The 21921-nt window shown below is 35.6% G+C and overlaps 2 long non-coding RNA genes across 2 annotated transcripts; one reads left to right on the top strand and one right to left on the bottom strand.

Moving 5' to 3' along the window:
* The first annotated feature begins 679 nt into the window (after window positions 1-679).
* On the top strand, window positions 680-3881 carry LOC146916273 (uncharacterized). The gene is made up of 4 exons (XR_015014948.1): window positions 680-1163; window positions 2821-2952; window positions 3245-3316; window positions 3476-3881. It is a non-coding gene; the product is annotated as an uncharacterized LOC146916273 (long non-coding RNA).
* Window positions 3882-12399: 8518 nt separating this feature from the next.
* LOC146916274 (uncharacterized) lies at window positions 12400-14057 on the bottom strand. Its single transcript, XR_015014950.1, has 2 exons — window positions 13583-14057; window positions 12400-12793 (listed from the first exon to the last, which is right to left on the bottom strand). It is a non-coding gene; the product is annotated as an uncharacterized LOC146916274 (long non-coding RNA).
* Window positions 14058-21921: the final 7864 nt, after the last annotated feature.

Genomic DNA, 21921 nt, shown 5'->3' on the forward strand with positions numbered 1-21921 from the left:
TCTGAAGGCAATACGCTCCTGAAAGTGGAAAGCGCTCCTGAAGTCAAGCTGCTCCTGAAGATAGTAAACGCGCTCCTGAAGAAATAGTGCTCCTGAAGACAAGAGGTCCAGAAGCCACATTATCAGAAGCTGCATCATCAGAAGCTGCACCATCAGAAGCTACAGAAGCTGCTTCATCAGAAGCTGCATCATCAGAAGCTGCCTCATCAGAAGTCATTTCACCAGAAGCTGAAGATCAACTGGATTTGCAGAAGATTCAAAGATTGAAGAATCTACATTGCAAAAGCTGTCTATTGGATTCGAAAACACAGCAGAAAATTAGTGGAACATTGCAACGGTCATTTCAAAGGTGTTTTAAGGCATGTGCTTGCAATTTGGACGAAAGCGTTGACATTGTACTATTGTACGAACTGTACAACCACCTTCTCCACTACTCTGTTTTGTGTCCACGCTACAAGACAAGAAAACAGCACCAGAATACGGCTTCGCCTGCATAGATGTTCCTTTGGATAAGGAATGGATTTCAAATTGGTTCTTCATAGGACAACAACCAAATCAGGCAAAATATCATTGGTGAAAGATCAAGCTTCAACAACGACTCTTTGGTGTGCTGGCAATTTCACAACGTCTCTTTCACACCTCTATATAAAGGAGTGAAGACTTAGAGTTTTGGTAACACTACTAAAAAAACAGCGTTTTCGGACGGAATTTTCGGACGGATACAATTTTGTCTGAATTTTTCGGACGGATTTGGGACGGTTTTAACGGAGCGAAATTTCCGTCCCAAATCCGTCCCAAAATCGTGTGAAAATTCCATGACATGTTCAAACAGGGTTTTTTCCAACGGATTTCGCACGAATTTATTTAAAAAAACAATTCCGTCCCAAAACCGTGTGAAATATTGAGACGGATTTCGGACGGCTAATATTTTTGAGGGTTTTAATTGGGAAAGTTTCATCTCCCGCATATCTCACAAAATTTCCCTCGCGTGTTCTGCTCTCATTACCCTAAAATTTCATCTCCCTCTCTCATAACCCTAAGACCAATTTTAAAATCATTTTCTCAGTGTGCTGCTCTTCAATCAACTTCTGGTGTCCTGCTCTTCAATCAATTTCTTCCAAAATCTTCTCAGGCTCGTCAATCAATTTCTCAAGCTCACCAAGGTTAGCTTCTCTTCTCTTCAGAGAATTCTCTGTATATTTTTTTAATTTCTCAGTGTTTTTATCAACAAATCAAGCATGTTACCATAAACTTGTATCTGATTCTTGGTTCAATTTTAGGGTTTATTTTGTTTTGCTTATTAGGGTTTTTAGTGTGCTTAACTACCTAGACATGGATTCATGTTTGCTGTTGAAAATAATTGTGGGTTTTGTGCTTAATTTTATTGTGCCTGCTTAATCACTTTCACGATTTCTTTGTTCAATTTCAAGTACTTGGATTTTTTTTTCTGTTTTGTTAAAGATTCAATTTTGTTTTCATCAATGGCCTTATTGCATACCCTTTTTGTTTTATTGGTATGACCCTTGGAGGTAGTTTAGACCAATAAAGACATTAATATTGGTATTAGTAGCTTACCCTAAAATATTTGTCAAAATAAAGACCACTAAATGTATTAGGAAGCTAAAATAATAAAATAACTATTTGAAAGTTTGGCTCAAAAAGTTAGAAAGTTTTCTGTAGAAAGCTCTTGTCACAATATTTTCATTCATAAAACCACTATTTTGGGGGCAGCTGCCCGAATTGTGGTGTGGTGTACAAATAGCCCAACTGCACGGCAGTTTGTTTTAGCCTACAATTGGTTTAATTTGTTACTGGATTTTTGCTGTTGTCGCTGTTTTTTTTTCTGGTGTTGTGTTCAGCTCCTTTGTAGGACGGCTTAGGGAGTCTTTTCTTCCTAATTTTTGCTGGTATGCTTTGGCAGCCGCTGCTGTCTTGTATTGTTTTTGCTGGTATGCTTTTGCAAGAAGTAATATTCTAAATTAGTAAAGCAAGCCCCCTTTTAGTGTGTGTGTATTTCCAACCATTGAATAAGTATCATCATCTATGGCACATCTCTGGAAGAAAAAAAAATGCAAAACAATCATTAGTAATCTTAATTTTATTAGTACTTTGCATAGGTACATTTACTAGTAATTATTTTGAGGACCAAATATTTACCTTTACATCTGTGAGGTCTACATTGTGCTCTCTAAGAAAGCTTAAAAACTCTTTGAAGTTCTCTTCAGTTGGATTATTGTGTCCACTGTATGGCCAAATAGCCAGTTTCCTTTTAGAATGTTTACTTGTTAATGTCACAAATTATAAATTGTCCTGTTTCTTTGTAAAAATAATTGATTGCTAATTGGTCAGCACTAAGAATGAGAAAAGAAAAGAGAGCAAAAATGATAGATTGGCCATTGATCTAGTTTATATGGCTACTGGTTATGAGAGCAAAAAAGAAATTAGAAGATAATGGTTTACTTAAGTGTCTATTTTCATTAAAAAAAAAAGTTATGATAAAGGGACATAAAGGGACTGTTTTGGCACGGTCCAGCTGTGTTTCTGTGATGTTTTTCCTCCTGTTTTGGTGTTTAGCAGCTGCGTATCAGCAGTGTTTTCTGCTATTGTTGCAGCTTCCGTGTAGTTTTCCCTTATTTGTATTGTCCGCCTACCCGTTTAGCACGTCTTGTGCCTGGTGTGTTTCAATAATATACACCGATTAGAAAAAAAGTATATTTTATAGTCAGAAATTGATTCATATTATTTTTTCATTCTCAAATAATATGTTGCCTCTGCAAATTTGTTGTTGTTCTAAGTTCAAATTGATTCTGTAAATGATAGGGATGGATCGAAAAGTGAGTTTGTCGTGGTGCTTATGTTCTAATATTGCAAAAAGTTGCACTTAACAACGTAAATCATATTTGAACTCAAAAAATTGAGACCAACATTCAGTGTCTAGTACTCTGCCAAAAAGTGAGTTTCTTTACTTATCATTTGTACAAACCATAGCTACTACTGTGCCTCTCATGCTTTTCATGAATGTGAATTGATGAATATTGTACTTCAGGCAAATTAACATATGCCTAGTAAATGAAATAATAAATAGACCTTAATTTCTGAGCATTAGAAAGATAATGTACTATAGTCCTGGTTAATTAATATAGTAATTGATTATTTGTTGATAGTATTGCATGACTTCTGGATTTTCTGTGTATTTGTGTCATGTGACCCCATTAATTTGTGAACATATTGGAGAATGACACAGGAGGAGGTATTTCTTGATTTCCATATTAAAAGGGATAAGACATGGGTTGATAATAGAGCTGAGCAAGCCCATGTAAGTAATTCTGTAACATTACAGATTAAATTTATCTATGATTTAAGTTATAATAATAGAGCTGAGAAATGATAGCTTTTAATTTATCTATGATTTTACTAAAATTACATATTTATAATTGGTTGTTATTTAAATGATTAACAAAATTCAAAATTGTAGGGAAATTTTAAGAAGAGAAAAGCAGAGCTTTTGGAAATATATAAGTCTCAAAATCAAGAGGAAGAAGGATTGTCTTCTGAAACCCAGCATAATATGTCAGATGACTTGACTATTTGGAAGGAAGTAGCTCTCAAAGGTAAAAAAGGGAAATTATATGGTTTAGGTTCTATAGGAACAAATGGTACGAAGTATACTTTTTGAGGGCAGTTGTTGTCGCCCATGTCCCTGCTAGTTCACTTGAGCGTGTATATGTTTGTCTTGTGTTCGAGTATGTCATCTTTTGAACAAAGTGTTACTCAAATTTGTGTTACTTTACTTTTTTGTATTGACTAATGAACAATTTAGTCATGTTAGTTTGTAATATATTGTGCTAGAACATTGAATCTAGTTCGTATAATTTTATTTTAGACAATGAGGATTTTTTACCCTTGAATTATTATATTTATTTTTATTCGAATCTAGTATTGTACTATTGAATATAAATTTTAGGATTTGAATTTATCTCAAACACATTAAAAAACAAATCTATTTGTGGAAATTCTGTAAAAAAAAAGTTTATAATCTCGTCCGAAAAGCGTGGTAAATATTTTAAAGCAAATTAAATTATTAATTTTGCCAGAAAATCGTTGGAAGTTTTAAATGAATTCCGTCCGAATTTCGTAGGAAATTTTACCTTAATTCCATATGAAAACCGTTGGAAATTAAACTAATTCCGTCTGAAATCCGTAGGAAATTAAAATTAAGTCCGTTCGAAATGCGTCTGAAGTCTATTCCAATATCCCACGGGAAAACCGTGTGAAATCCGTCTGAAATATTTTTGGCACGGAATTTGGGACGGCATTATGATTTGCGACGCGGCTTTTTCGGACAACGCCCTATCCGTCCGAATTCCGTCCGAAAACACATTTCCGTCCGAACTCCGTGGGAAATTTCCGTAAATTCTGTCCCAAAACCGTCCGAAATTCTGTTCGAAAATGACCTTTTTTTAGTAGTGTAATGCAAGAACGCTGAACGAAAGACTCACAACATTTTTACAAGTGCCAAACCTCTGCTGAAATTGTTCTGCATTCACTTAGAATTTCTATGTCTCAAAGTCATATCTTAGAAATTCTTAAGTCCATTGAGTCTGTATCTGATTTATATTGTGAGCATCTCTGATTGTATATCAAGTGTTCAACCTTAAACAATTTTCTGTGTAATTTTGTTTAGTTAGGAAGTCTCTTGCAGTTGTGCTTGAGCAGGAAGTCTCTTGATTGTGTTCTTGAGCAAAGGAAGTCTCTAGCTTGTGTGCTTGAGCAAAGGAAGTCTCTTGCTTGTGTGCTTGAGCAATTGTAATCAGATATTACTCTTAGTGAAATCTCCTTGGAAGTACAAGGGGGACTGGACTACTTTCGGATTGTGGAAGGAACCAGTATAATTGCTTTGTGTCGTTCTTCTTCTCTCTCTGTTTTATTCCGCTGCATTTAGATTCTGATCATCACTTCAGAAGCTGTCTCACTTAGCTTCTGATCAGTGTGTTCAGTTTTTAGGAGAAACGAAGAATTTTTTAAAACACAATTCAACCCCCCTTCTTGTGTTTTTCTCACCTTCAGAGAATCCTATAGGATGGGAAAAGTAATACTCTAATTTTTTTTAGGAAAGAGTGTTGGCATACTCGATCAATCAATGTCCCACTTTACATTTTGGCCCAATAGCCCACTTACTTGTAAGCACTAACCTTAAAATTGCAAGTGAAAGAAGTAGCCGCCCTTTTCATTCTTTTTGATTGAATCCACCGTTTTCTGAATTGAACCATACCATACTTTTTTTCTTGCCTCTTCTTTTCTTCTTTTAATGTGCAACTCTTCATTTCTTTCACTTCCTTCCACTTCTTTCTTCCATTTCTCTATCTTAAATCTCCCTTCCTCCAATGTTCTTTTTCTAAATGGGGCTTTCAACTTTCGACCCATTATTCTTTATCACCGTGACGAAATGCAAATGAAAAACAGAAACACGGTCCGACTCGATTAACCGTATGAACCGCCGGTTTTGGCCGGTTTTCGCGGTTTCACTCCGGTTTTTCGGTTTTTTACCCGGTTCTAATGTAGGCCGGTTTTAAGGGTCATCCGGACCGGATATAGGTCCGGTTCACTGTTCAACCGATCAAACCGGCCGGTCCGGTTTTTACTAGCTTGTCTTAAACTATATGATCCGAATATAATCAGCTCGCCACTAAGGCACCACACAAAATATAATTGTAACCCGCCACTAAGGCACCACACAGATGCAATGCCCATATCATGATAATGAAAATAAATAAATGCAATCTCACAACCACACAGAAAGTAACGACACATTATCATGCACATGATAAAAGAGTTCTTCCACAAAAGTCTTATTTCTCTTATTATTTTAGTTCCATAAGAGTCTCAAATTTATGTTCAACAACCCGAATCATATACCCTCACATAGAAAGGAAATCAAAATTTTATCCAGAGTCCATATAATTAGTTTTACCCACCCATATATTTTCATGAATAATAAGCAAATTTCATTGTTCATCAACTTAATTCATCCTAACTGTGTTAGCTACAATAATTAATTAACTATACCTATACTACCAATTTAGCTTGTTACAAATCTTTTTAACCGTACTGGAAAATAAAATAAGACTTAAGCATTTTCCTCCAAGAAATATAGTCATATATGTATATGCTCCACATTGAACTTACATTAATCTATTCACCGTAAAGTAAGGAAAATATCATTGTATGCATTGTTCTTCAGGAAGTAAAATATTCACGTATATACTAAACAAATAAGAATTTTATTAATTTATTCAAGGATTTCAGGTATTATATTATTATTTTTAAAATTAATATCTTTTTCTTTTTAGCATACAAACAACATATAAATACTTTACAGAATTCTAATCCAATGTCTAATTTTGAGTTGTATGGGGAAGTGCCCTTACCTTGTGTGTTTTCCGTTCTAAGCCACGATTCTAAACCGTATCAAAGCAGTTCTCATATGAAGAAGGATCGAGAGTTTCGGGATAAACCAAAATTGACAGAAACAGATACCATGAATTGCGCGATAAATTGAGAAAATTGTTTTGAGTTGGATAATTAATGAGGAGAGGGAGCTGTGAATACTTTTGAAAAGTGAGAGGCTGGTTTGTGAGAATTCTATAGGATTTCCATGCTAATAATAATGAAATAAAAGAGAGGGTGGTTGGAAAGGATGGAGGAAATCATTCAAAATAGGTAGTTGGTATCCAAAATACAAGGATCAATAAGCCTACTTTGCAACTCAGGCTACTACGGTTAGAGAGATGGAGAAAGAACTATAAACTTGGTAAACCACTCATAACATGACTATAGAGTATTTGAAGCGTGGAAGGTGACTATAGAGGGTGTACAAATTTATGAAATTCTTTACATATAAATAAGTTGTTGAATAAATCATATATCAAGAAAATTAATACGAAGGGTAGAGCATCGGTCGGTTTCGGCCGGGTTCGGTTGAAATATTGCTCATCGGAATGAAACCGAAGATGGAAAATAGGGAACCAATTCCGACCATTTACGGCGCCAGTTTGAGCGGGTGGCGGTTTGTGCGAAGAACGGGTAGTGCGGGCGGTTTCAAGTGGGTTGGTCGGCATACCCAGCAACGATGGAAAACAACAACCAATTCAGGCCAAACTTTTTGAAGTGTGGTGCCAACCATCTTCAACTTGGAGGTTATATATGAAGAGGGAAAAACAAATTGCTCATAGAAAGAGAGAGCATGACCAAACAGAAAGAATGAGTTTTATGAGATTAAAAATAAATAAGTAATATAGTAGAAAGAACAGAGTTATGGGTTATGCTTCTTCAAATGTTTTCTTCTCTCCTCTTGTTGAAAAATGAATCTTGTAGAAGAAAGAGAGATATGCTGCAAAATGGATTGAAAGAGAGAGAAAAATAAAAGTAATAGTTAATTTAGTTGAATAAAATTGGGATGGAACATTGGGAGAGGGAAAAGACGTGGAAGGAAGAGGGAAAGTATCCAGAAAAAGTTAAATAAAGTTGTCTGACAAGTGACATAAAGTTATCTCACTCTATCACATTGCATGGTGCTGGCGGGTCTGGGTACCGATGGTTTGGATTTTCTAGAACCGGGCCCGACCGTACTAACTCATGCGTAACTGATTTTGACCATTTCAGAACCCGTAGCCCGTAACAAACCGACCCGTATTACCCATTCAGTTGCGGTTTTATCGGGTTCTGGGTGGGCGGTACTTTTTTGCTCAGTCCTTACGAAGTACATTTTTAATGTATATATAAAATATAAGGATCTTACAGTTCTTATTCCTTTTTGATAAAATAACGACAAGCATTTCTATCTCTTGATCAATTCCAATAACAGGGTCAAGCTTCCTTGTTCGTTCAACCAAATTGCTACCATATTTTTTCAAAACTTGAAAATTTGTATCACCAAAAGCACTTTCAACTTTCTTCCGTTCTTTACAATATAGCTTTTCAACTTCTGATTTTACCCTAGAAAAAAAAAAACTCATTGTAGTAAAAAATATTCTACATGATTGAAGTGAGAACATGAAACTTGAAGAGCACAATATTGTCAATCACTGATTGCGGTAAATAGCAGTTTGTTCAAATTCATCTATGCCATATCGGAGCTATAGTTGTTGTCTCGCAACACTGGAACAGGATAACAACAAATACATGTACTGCTGCAAACACGAAGACGATGCGAGTATGATGGTGGTGCAAGCATGATGGTGCACTGGAAGAGAAAATGCAGTCAAGTGAGAACTAATAAATTGAGGGTGAAGATGCTACCACCGAATGAAACCCTACTTTGTACATGAGAAATTAATGTAAGTTTTTCCCAGCAGCTCCTATATGGAGTGACTATTGATCTTTAATTAACTATCATGGGGTGATTCTTGGAAGGAATCATTGCAAATTACTTGATTAAAGTCTTCAGAATGATTTTCAGGTTCCAAGTTCAAGTTTCGAGTCATCATTTACATGAATCTTCTACGAGTTAACTGATTGAAGGTAAATGGATAGATAAGATGTATGAACATGCATGCAAATAAAAGAAAAGAATATTAGTGTACGAAGGGTAAATGGATATATGAAGTTGAAACTACCACCAACAAGCACCAAAGCTTACAAATGTGGCACGCAGTGGCGGATCTTCTGTAAATTTGTTGCGGGTGCCAAACCACCATGAAATATATATTAAACAGTTGCAGGTTCGAATCCCCACAACCATGTTTTTTTGAATAAAATATGCAAAAATAGAAGAGAGATATGTAAAAAGATGGCGTGAGTGTCGAACTCGCAACCATTGGCGTCAGCCGAAAACTAATAGACATAATACACCTAATATAGAATATATTGAAAACCTAGGGGATGTCATGGCTCCCATGGGTCTATACTAAGATCCGCCACTAGTGGCACGTAAGGTTTTCCTAGTTTCTACCTGAACATACATAGTTACTAGTTAGTAGGAAATAAGAGAAAAAAATGTTGTATGACTAACATCAGAAAGTAGAAAATCACGAACATACATAAAATTAAATCAATGTCAGTGAAAAACACATCCTCGTTGAAAGAAGACTAAAATACGTCAATCATAACCTTAACCTAAAGTTTTACATCAATTTTTAACTTATTATGACGTAAACAACGACGTCGGCATACCAGAGAGGGTGCGGTGAGATGAGAGCAACAACGACGCGAGGCAATGGCGCAACGGCGACGTACCAGCGAGGGTGAAACAACGTATTGACCAATATCTAAAGTTGTAATATTAATGTAGTAAGCTCCCCATTATTCTTAAATCCAAGAATGTATGTTTTCCTTATGGGATGCCTTCCACCGATCATTATGTCTGGTCGTTATAATTCGTGTATTGTGAGTGCAAGATGCAGCAACATGCAAATGTCATGACAAGACACACACACACACACAATGGAGAGGTTAGAGCATGTAACATTTTGAAACAAGAAGAAATAAAATGAAAATCCCAACAAATTACTAGGAAGAAGATATTGATACATCATATTGATACTTGCAAATTTGACAAAAATTTATACACCCGATGTTTTTTATTATCAATTAATTATTCACAATAGCCTAATGATTATGATAAAAAAAAAAATTGGAAATAGAATTGATAGTTTATAAATATTACATCATATTCTAAGAGAGGTAATTTAAAGTTATATTCTAAATCAAATTCAACATTGTAGTAACAATATCACAACAATTTGAATAAAACAAATACTCATAACAAATCTATTATTGATAATATGGAAATGATCAATATAAAAAGAAACAGAAAAAGAGAAATCTGAAACTTAATTTAGGTTGCCTTGTCTAAGTTCTACAATGCCTCCAAGCCAAAGGTGTAGTTTGCTAAGAAATATGTTCGAGTTTGAAGGATGCGACAAAAACTAATGATATATAATGTAATGTGTTTCTACTATACTTCAATACTGAGAATGCTTATCCCGCAACAAGTGGCTTGTTAGTTGTACCTCTTGTATATGTCAGCTTTGTAAAACCTTCATTTCCTAGTCACCAAAATAAGTGAAAAAATGGCACCAAATAAAAAATGCAGCTGCGATAATAATGAAAGATAACTTACAATAATCAAGCCGGTCACAATTCAATTATTGCCCTTCTTTTCTTTTTGTAGATGTCAAATAGGTGTGTACTTCATGAACCTTCATCTCAACTGTGGAGCACGTATCATTATTAGTTGAGGAAGATTCAGTTGTAGATGAAATTCATAGCACTTGCTCAACCGTTAAGCTTGTTTGTAACCCTTCTAGCTTAACGGTTATATCACATTTCAGCAAGTAAGCCTTTTTGTCACTCTCATTTGCATTAACCAGCTAAAGGTGTTGTACCACATCTTTCAAAGGCTTCCTCAACTTCTTTACTTAAGAGGTATATCTACCTCATAAAAAAAAAACAACTAAATTTTACTGTTCAAGGCATTTTAAGGGAAGACATGTACAAAAAATATAAGGGAAGACATTTTTTTTTTTTTTATTCTAGACAAAAGGCCCATAATCAAAGCAACTAGTAAATATCCAATAAACGTATATACAAAAAGAAATTCTAATTTAGGGTCAGCCTAAATCAATCCTAATCCTATTAGCAATCCTAATTCATATTACCGAAAACCTGTCAAATCTTCCTACTTTCTTTTGCAGCAAGGCAGTGACAACAGAACCAGAATGTTGATGTCAAGAGTACAAGCCCCTAATGGAAGCCATTCCCCTGGATCGATCTTTAGGTAAGCCAATGACAATAGAACCAAGGGATAACTATCATATACTTCAAGGCATAATGTTCCAGAAACAAACCACAGGCCATCGTAGGTAAGTCAGGCCATTTATTTACATTATCAGTATTGTCGATTGCGGATCGGGAAAAATAGCATTTGTTTGCATCAGATTCATAAGAATATCACTGAAGTATATCAGTCTCTCACCAATAGTGTAGGCAGGAAATGAGTTACGGTTGCGCACAGAGAAGAAGCATGATTGAGTTACGGTAACACACGTTGCTTATATTTACAACTACCAGGTCCAAATTAAATTCAAGCATCAGACAAGGCCATAATACATTATGTGGTAAGCTGTAACAGTTAGTTTCTAGTAATTAGCTAAAAATTGAACTGATATCAAGTTCGTATTCATGTCGTTTCCAACTTGAATGCTGATAGGACTGAACTATGGTTATCATACAAATTTCTCTGGTTACAGTATATATCACATGTGTGTCAGTCCTGTTAGCTTGCAGCAAAACAAGTTCCCGCAAAATACTTGACAGAAAAATAACATTTGAAGGAATTGCAACCATAGATTTTCCATATACCTCAATTTCTTCAAACCAAAGAGAAACTTCTAAGGTTCCAATCTAATACACTCCAGCTTTAATATATATATATATATATATATTTTGCTACAAATTGCATTTAGCTTCTAGACAACTAGGTTGTCCACATTACCAAAAACCATAAAATCTGTCAAAACTAGATTGTCCAAAATAAAATGTTCATTGATCAAAGAATCAACACATATCTCAACAAGCCATGACCTTCAGCCCATAAAATCTGTCAAGCTATGTTGGTTGTTCTGAATGGAATCACAAACAATTCATAGAAAATACACGAGGAACAGTTACACCTAGCTGCAAACCACTTCCATGATCTAACCAATATCACACAGAAGATGGATAAGAACAAAGAGAATAATACTAACCTTGTTAACATAGAGTTTCCATCAGCGCCATTCTTTTAAAATGTATTTCATGTAAGGTTATGGAAACTTAAAGCACACAACAAAAAGAGTCTAATATTTTAGACAAGAAATTTGAACAATAGCAGTAAAAAAATATCCACTAGACTGGTTTCATCCAGCACAGAACAATATATTATGTATCAGTGAAATTTATTTAAGAAACAAAAGCAAAACATAATAGCAGCCACAAATAGTCATGCCAGCAAAGAAATGTCCTTTTTTACTTCAGAGAACGACGTATAAGTTATAACTTCAAGCAGAAATGATTCACTATATAATTTTCAACTTTTTTTCCTCACAATATTGCTATATGCAAACCTCCAAAATGCATTTTAAAACTAGTTGTGATATGGTATCTGCTGCAACAGATCCATATTTAAAACACACATGAGCGTTATGATATAGCAACACCAAATTTACAGCACTAACCTTTTACTACTAATAAGGAAGGTTTTATTTTTAAAGGCATTTTTTCTTTAATAAAAAATCATTTATTGTCCTTTATTCTTGTTATATTTTAATAAGTTAAAGGCAGAAAACTAAGATTAGGAATCAGATATAGGAGTTCAAACTTAAAAGTGATTGACGAAATACTAGTTGAAGTCCTTGAAACTTTGTTAACAATGATCCGCAAAAGTTTGACTTCTGTTAAAATGTTTGTATCAAACATGGGTTCAAGAAGCTTTAAATACATGCTTAAGCTTATGTAACCAAAAAAAATTCATGTTTAAGCTTTGGTAAAAAATTTGAGAAAAAATTAACATTATTAACAACTTTTGGACAACAAATAGTGTCTTAAGATATGGAGATTAACAGCCTGTAGGGAGTTAAAATTCCCCAGAGAATGGAAAACATAAATAGATTGAAAAGATGGAAAAGAAAATATACAGTGCATACTCTTAAACAGTTATGCATATGCATCCTCCATCTACATGAATCCTCCTATTCTTGTCAATCCAAGTTAACAACCTTCACCAACCTGTCCATTGAAACTCCAACCACTTATTCTGCCAAAAACAAAAATGCAAACTAGCTTTTAAGCACATCAATTTGGCTTTGAACGTGATAAATAAGGAATCTACAAATCAGTAGAAGTTGAATCATCATGACAATCAGAAAATCACTCATTGCCACTATATGCACTACCAAACCCTTCATTTATAAATACACATGAAAACAACAGTTTCTATGCAATGACCAATGATTTCCATAAGCAGAAATCACAACCAATACTACATAACAACCTTCTAAAATAGGATTATAAAGTAGAAAAGAAAATTACAATATACAAAAATATATCATAAAACATTGATTTCACACAAACAATGAAATTTTTTTAAATCAACATGTTCTACTTCAAGGCCTTAGTGAATAATAGGACAAGACAAAGGCACAATTAGATCTCTAGCCAACATAGCAGTAGGCAATACAAATAACTATATGCGTTTTAAATCATTGAGAAGGAGAGAGCATTTCCCTAGCTGACTTCAATGAAATAACTATATTTGCATTTCTAAAAGTAAATAATTACAGTAATCATAACAGTGGTGGAGTATTACTAGAGACAGAAACACCTAAAATATATCATTATAATGGATAAACACGAAAAAGGAGTCTAGACTCTAATATTTCAAGTGTATAAGAAAATTATTAGACAAATTACAATATTGCAATGGTCTCTTATCAATTAAACTAGATAACACCAAATAAAAAGCACCAAAAACATATAAAAAATAAATATTGAATAGCTGTCATCAAAATTAAAAAAACCAAATGCATAATGCGAGATATCTTACTTAGTGTTTCCATTATAGTAGACCTCTAGCAATCATTTCATGAAAAAGTTTCTCCGCCTTTTCATTCTCATCTTTGTGAAAAAGAGCCTGGACGATAGTTTCATAAGTTACAGCATCAGGAATGATACCATTGTCCTCAATTTTCGACAACAAGGCCTCTGCTTCATCAAACAAGCCCTCTTTACAAAGTCCATTGATCATAACATTATACGTTTGGATATCTAGACTATAACCCTTAATCAAAAGATCCTGAAAAATCACTTGTGCATCCTTAAGCCTTCCTTGTTTGCATAGTCCATTGATAAGTATATTGTATGTGTACATATCTAGTTGAATGCCTTGGTCTTTAATTTTCTTGACTAATATAATAGCCTTGTCAACATGATGGTTTTTGCATAAAGCATCTATTAACTAATTGTAAGTGAATATATCAGCTGGTTGACCTTTATGACACATCTCATCAACAAGCTCCCAAGCATAGTGATGAGTCATTAATTAGTTTATTTTATTGCATTATTTAGTTTAGTTTTATTTAAGATTTGATTTTATTTTGTTGCATTTTATTTCCTTTTTGAATATTTTACTTTAAATTGCTTTTTATTATATTTTAGGAACGAATATATGGTGGAAGGTGTCTTGGAGCAAAAGAAAGAGGACTGGAGCAAATACAGTGCGAAAATACAAAGATACGGGACAAAAATATATTCCCACATAGTCAGAAGCTTGGCACGGCCCGTGCCAACATGTGGCACATCCGTGCCACCCTCCAGGATACTCTTTTGCTGCTTTTCTACAAGCCCAAGTTACTCTGTTGTAGTTTTACTGCTTTGCCCTTATAGTTGCTTAGATTTTAAGTCAATTGTAAAGCTATAAATAGAGTAGCACTCCATCATAAACATTCATCTTTTGTTCTTGGAATAAAAGTTCACTTTTATATTATTGTTCTTTTACTTTATTGCTTTCTCTCTTCTTCCCCCATGTCTACAATGAACGTTAGTGAGTAGACTCTTCTTTGTCTTGGGATTGTTGGAAAAGTCTAATGACATAATCCTAACGAACCAAGCTTTAACCCTAATTCTATGTAATCGTAATTTCAAATTTAGATTCACCGTTTTAACATGAATTAACAATTATCAAACTGTGGAAGCGAAAGCGGAGGGTTTGATAATTGTTAATCCATCATCCCAAACATCAATTCATAAAGCGAGAGCGGAGCTTTGATGTTGGAACAAGTGAATCTAGACAATAATTGCAAGGGCAGCGAAATAGTCTTTGCAATTATTGAGACACAAGTAGTTTCAATCCTTATAAGCATCTTCTAGTAATCAAGTCAGTGAAATATGCTTGGTTACTAGAGGTAAACTCTCACCGGACTTTCATCGGAAAGGTGAGGGGCTAAAGGCAAACCGGTCTTTAGAAATTAAGGTGTAAACCATGGAATTAGAAGTTGAAGTCTTGTCTAGTGAAAGATTTGTTATTATGATGAACCGATAATCCCAAGGCTCTTTAATATTATTGTTATTTACTTTCAGCAATTAAACCCCCTTTTTATAAACTTTTCTCTCTTCTAATCATTCTCTAAAAGTTAATTGAATTCACAACTCCCTAGCGGAACGATACTCTTCTTACTACTATTACTTCGATAGGCCGTGCACTTGCGGTTTGGCCCTATCAAGTTTGAAGGTGAGAAAAACACAAGAAGGGGGGTTAAATTGTGTTTTGAAAAATTCTTCGTTTCTCCTAAAAACTGAACACACTGATCAGAAGCTAAGTGAGACAGCTTCTGAAGTGATGATCAGAATCTAAATGAAGCGGAATAAAAACAGAGAGAGAGAAGAAGAACGACACAAAGCAATTATACTGGTTCCTTCCACAATCCGGAAGTAGTCCAGTCCCCCTTGCACTTCCAAGGAGATTTCACTAAGAGTAATATCTGATTACAATTGCTCAAGCACACAAGCAAGAGACTTCCTTTGCTCAAGCACACAAGCTAGAGACTTCCTTTGCTCAAGAACACAATCAAGAGACTTCCTGCTCAAGCACAACTGCAAGAGACTTCCTAACTAAACAAAATTACACAGAAAATTGTTTAAGGTTGAACACTTGATATACAATCAGAGGTGCTCACAATATAAATCAGATACAGACTCAATGGACTTAAGAATTTCTAAGATATGACTTTGAGACACAGAAATTCTAAGTGAATGCAGAACAATTTCAGCAGAGGTTTGGCACTTGTAAAAATGTTGTGAGTCTTTCGTTCAGCGTTCTTGCATTGCCAAAACTCTAAGTCTTCACTCCTTTATATAGAGGTGTGAAAGAGACGTTGTGAAATTGCCAGCACACCAAAGAGTCGTTGTTGAAGCTTGATCTTTCACCAATGATATTTTGCCTGATTTGGTTGTTGTCCTATGAAGAACAAATTTGAAATCCATTCCTTATCCAAAGGAACATCTTTGCAGGCGAAGCCGTATTCTGAAGCTGTTTTCTTGTCTTGTAGCATGGACACAAAACAGAGTAGTGGAGAAGGTGGTTGTACAGTTCGTACAATAGTACAATGTCAACGCTTTCGTCCAAATTGCAAGCACATGCCTTCAAACACCTTTGAAATGACCGTTGCAATGTTCCACTAATTTTCTGCTGTGTTTTCGAGTCCAATAGACAGCTTTTGCAATGTAGATTCTTCAATCTTTGAATCTTCTGCAAATCCAGTTGATCTTCAGCTTCTGGTGAAATGACTTCTGATGAGGCAGCTTCTGATGATGCAGCTTCTGATGATGCAGCTTCTGATAATGTGGCTTCTGGACCTCCTGTCTTCAGGAGCACTATTCTTCAGGAGCACTATTTCTTCAGGAGCGCTTTTACTATCTTCAGGAGCAGCTTGACTTCAGGAGCGCTTTCAACTTTCAGGAGCGTATTGCCTTCAGAATCATCTAAGCTTCATTTTCTTTTGCTCTTTATTTGCTCATTCAGAACCAATTAATGATGTAACTTTTTAACAATGGTCCTGTACACTTGAACAAATATTAGCTAGTCCAATTTACAATTTTTAATACCTTGTTATCGTCAAAACTCTTTGAGGTTCATTGTTAAGCACATTTTGTTCCAACAATCTCCCCCTTTTTGATGATGACAAACAATAGTATTTAAAATTGGTCAATTGTTGTTAATCTAATTAACGAGTTGACTTTGGGGTTTCTGAGGTTTGTAAGCTCAGAGTCTGAGGTTTGTAAGCTCTAACTCCCCCTGAGTCTGATAGTCTTTAAGGTGAGGTTTGTAAGCTCCCCCTATGTTCTATCCAGGTTAATTAAATTCATTTTTCGCACAATAATATCAGAGCTAAAAAAATTGAAAGAATTGACTTATAGATAAGAAGAATGGTTCAATTAATTTTATTTGAAATTTGATACTTCACCCTTTTTGATACACCCTTTTAAAGGTAAAACAAAAAGATAGAAATTTTTCAAAATTTTCAAATATTTTTAATGGGGCTCAGAGCCTTTAAATACTATCACATATACTCCCCCTTTTGTCATTAGCAAAAAGACATAAACAAAAAGAAGAGATGAGAAAAACATAAGATTAAAGGTTCAGAGCATAATTCAAATTATTTTAAAGCATATTAACCATCTTCAAAGATTAAATAACAAGCATAGCAAGCATTATTATCAAAGCAAATAATAACACACAAGGTATGAACAGTTAAGGATTTTCAGAAGCAAGAAGAATTCAGAAGCTTATAATATCAGAAGCGAAAAGAACTAAATCAGAAGCAGAGATGATCAAAGAATATTAAAAGCCTAAAGAGACAAAAAAAAAAAATAAGCTAAAAGTGTGCAACTATGGGTTTGGCTTATTTCTCTAAAATCTTCTTCAGAAGCTCTTAAACATGAGCATACTTCTTGTCCATATCTTTTCTGTAGTTGTCTTCTCTGATCTTGGCTTCTTGCATATCAGCTTCCAATTTTGATATCTTCAGCTTCTGCTCTAGTAGCTCTGTTTCCAGCCTGTCATTTTCTTCTTTGAACACCTTGTTCTCCTGAGCTAGAGCCAGGTTAGGTGCATCAATCTTCTCCAGGATCTCAGAAGGAATAATCAGATGCAGCTCCTTAGGCAGGAATTCATCAGGTTCTTTGCCTCTGATACTGAGTGGATTCTTCACCCAAGTACCAAGAACTTCAACATCTCCAGTATTCTCTTCTATTCCATTCAACCAATCTTCCAGCTTCTGCTTGGCTTGCTCTTGAGCCTCAATGCATGAATCATGCAAAGCTGAAATCAGGTTGACGACCCTTTCTTTTATCCTATTCCATTGCTTCTGATAGCTAACTTGATGACCCAAGTCACTTCTTCCTGCTATCAGTCTGAGAACTTCAAAAGCAATATCTTCCCACACATCTTTTAGTACTTGAGAATGCAGGTAAATGGTGGGAGGTGAAGGTTGTTTAGAGGGTTTTGGAGGGGCTAAGTGTATAATGGGTAGGTTTGATGATGATTGGTCATTTGTAGTTAAGGATTGGCTAGTTGATGGTTGGTCAGGAGTGGGGTCAACTACCATATCAGAGGCATGATCATTTTGATCATCCTCAGAGTCTGTGTCCATATCACATACACCAGTATGATGGGTGATCTTGATAACTTGTACTGGTGAAGGAGTTATGGAAGCAGGGGTTGGCTCAGGAACAATGTGTTCAGGAGCAGCAGTTTCAGGTTCAGGAATGGGTTTAGCAGCTGGTTGTTCAGGAACAATATGTTCAGGAACGGTCTTTTGAGGAGTGACTTGTTCAGGAACAGATGGTTCAGGAACAGTTGGGGGTGATGAAGTTGTAGGGGGTGAAAAGGCTTTTTCTGGTGAAGGTTTTTGTTGTGGGGGGTCTTCTGAAACAACTTTATCAGAAGCAGTTGCTTCTGGAGTTGTCTCAGAGGCGTTTTGTGAGGTTGTGTTAAAGCCAGATTGGGGTAGTTCACCTAGATAATGACTTTCTAGGTGATCTAAAAGAGAAGTGTCTTCAGAAGGAATAGAGGATGTGGTACAAGATGTGTGAGAAACTTGAGGTACCTTAGATAACATTGCAGAGTTATCTACCGCTTCTGAAGTTCCAAGATTCTGAACTTGCTCTACATTTTCAGCATCAGCTTCATCCACGATTAGCATCCTTTCTCCTTCCTCTTCTCTTCCAAGTTCTTTCAAGGCTTTCACTTCTCGCCTATTAGCTAAAAAGTCATCAGAATGTTCCTTGGCCATTCTCTTCATGACTGGAGTCACTTGAACCATAGAGCTTTTCATATCAAGTGGCGCCTTCTTTCTTTTCAGCTTAGGCTCTGCCTCTTCTTTCTCTATCTCCTCCCAAGCTTCTTCCAACCTTTCTTTATGACAAACGGTTTCAGCTTTCCCTCTCTTTCTCTTAGCAACCTTCTGTTGCTTGCCCTTATCAGTAGCTGCTTCTGATGCAGTAGCACTCTTAACCTTCTTCACTTTAGCAGGAACAGCTTCCTCCTGAGTGCTTGCATCTTCTTCCAAGACATACTCAGCTACTGATTTTGCCAAGATTTTAGAATTACTTTCCTCAAAGATTGAAGGAAAGTTCCTGATAATCTCAGTTTCTTCTGTGGTCATCTCCAACCACTTTTCATTCTCAGGAGCTTTCTTGATATACTTCATAGAGAATAAGCTCCTGCTACTAATAGTCCTTTCAGAAGTAGACACTTCAAAGCATTTATCAGAAGCACTCCTTGTATTTCTCAAGAAGTTCAGCACTCTTCCTTGATGAAAGATCTCAGACAATAATCTTCCATAAGGTACTTGTTTTATTCCTTTAATAGTGCCTTCATTTATAGCCCAGCAGAGATGATTCATTACATATCTTGGGAAGTTTATCTTTTCCAGATTGGTCATGAAGTAAATTGCTAGCTTCTGTTGGTTGTTGGGTTGATCAGACCCACCTGCTCTTTGAAAGAAGCAATCGTTACTGAATTTCACCAACATTCTGTTGTGAATCTCCATTTCAGAAGGCTTAGCATCTTTGTTTCCACCCAGAAGAGTGTTGTAGTAGCTTTGCAGCAGGACATCTTCCTTCTTGACTATTTCTTGAAACCTTCCTTCTGCATTCATTCTACAAGCTTTAGCTATAACGCCCTCAGTGATGGTTATAGGAATGCCCATCACTTCAGACCTTATTTCTAAGCTATCAAATGATGTAGGATTCATATCCATGGTCATTTTCCCTTTCTTTGACCCAGCTTGTTTGCTTACAACTTTTGCAGGCTTTTCATTGTACACTTCAGCTTTTAACCAAAAGTCCTTGACCAAGTTCACATATGTTGGCCCATTTAGCATCTTGAAATACTCAGACAGCTTCTGAGTTTCTATCAATCCTTCCATGTTCACTTTGTACTTCTTAAGTGAAGCGAAGTCCACCGGTGATTCTACTTGAACTGTTAAGGATTTCCATGGAATATCCATAGTCTTCTCTTTGTAGACGGACCCAGATTCTGGTGCGCTTTGCATGTTTGAGGTAGATTCAGAAACTTTTGAGCTTGATGATGCCATTTGATGAAGATTGAAGAAGATTTAGAGAATATAGGGTTCTAAGGTTTTTGCGCTTACTTCGCAAGAGGTTTGAGAGCAAAATGTGTTTGTTGTGAGTGAGTAGTGTGTGAATTGAAAAAGTGTTTAAGAGTAAAAACGTTTGCAATTCAAAAGAGACAAACAAACATAACATTAATGACAAATTGGGGGCGCGTGAAAAGTACTTTCAAAGCTATTAAATCATCGTTGCCCTTTTTGTTATACACCAACACATACAGGCCACGCAAGAAGTTCACAGAGTAACTACCAAGTTAGTGGGCCAGAAGTTACTTTTAAAAAGTAACTCCCAACGTTTCCACTAATTCAACTATTCGAAAGCAATAAATCCAGCTTCTGGACTTCAGATGCTGACGTCATCATTATCAGAAGCGAGTTTTCCTCAGAACCTCAATAAAGAGCTTCTGATGGACTACTGCTTCTGAACTAACTTCAGAACCTAAAATCCTATTCAGGAGCAAGCAAGCATTTAATCAGATACAAAGTGCATGTTCAAATTTTTCTTTATAAAATCAAATCTTTCAACAGTTAAAGGCTTAGTAAATATATCAGCCCATTGATTTTCAGTATCAATGAATTGTATATCTAAAATTCCTTTTTGAACATAATCTCTGATAAAATGGTGTTTGATTTCAATGTGCTTAGCTCTTGAATGCAAAATTGGATTTTAGACAAACAAATAGCAGCAGTATTATCACAATAAATGGGAATACTGTTAGCAATTATCTTCTAGTCTTCCAACTGATGTTTCATCCAAAGTAGTTGTGTACAACAACTTGCAGCTGAAATGTATTCTGCTTCTGCTGTAGACATAGCAATAGTTGTTTGTCTTTTGCTAGCCCAGGATATAAGATTATCACCCAGAAATTGACAATTGCCACTGGTTGACTTTCTTTCAATCCTATCACCAGCATAATCAGCATCACAGAATCCAATTAGCTTATAATCTAAGGATTTCCTATAAAGGAGTCCAAGATTAGTTGTTCCTTTCAAATACCTGAAGATTCTCTTGACAGCAGTCATATGAGATTCTCTAGGATCTGATTGGAATCTTGCACACAAGCATACACTGAATAAAATATCTGGCCTAGATGCAGTAAGGTATAACAAAGAACCAATCATACCTCTATACAGCTTCTGATCTACTTTAGCTCCTTCATCTTCTTTGCTTAAGGTGCACGTAGGGTGCATTGGAGTGTTCATCACTTTACAATCTTCAAGTTTGAACTTCTTCAGAAGCTCCTTTGTGTACTTTGATTGATGAATATAGACTCCATCTTTGCATTGATTGATTTGAATGCCAAGGAAGAACTTCAGCTCTCCCATCATGCTCATTTCAAATTCATCCTGCATCAACTTAGAGAATTCCTTGCAAAGAGATGCATTAGTAGAACCAAATATTATATCATCAACATATATTTGCACAACAAGAATATCTTTCCCAAGGGTCCTTCTGAAGAGTGTTGTATCAACTTGTCCTCTTTTAAAATCATTCTTGATTAAGAAATTACTTAGTCTATCATACCAAGCTCTGGGAGCTTGTTTCAAGCCATATAGTGATTTCTTCAGTTTAAAAACATGGTCAGGATATTTAATATCCTCAAATCCAGGAGGTTGCTTGACATACACTTCTTCTTCTATGACACCATTGAGAAATGCACTCTTGACATCCATCTGATATAATATTATGCCATGATTAACTGCATAGGAAAGAAGTAACCTGATTGCTTCCAATCTTGCAACTGGAGCAAAT

Source organism: Medicago sativa, chromosome 6 (assembly GCF_051527215.1).
Source record: "Medicago sativa cultivar Bolivia chromosome 6, Bolivia_mono, whole genome shotgun sequence".
Lineage (NCBI taxonomy): Eukaryota > Viridiplantae > Streptophyta > Magnoliopsida > Fabales > Fabaceae > Medicago > Medicago sativa.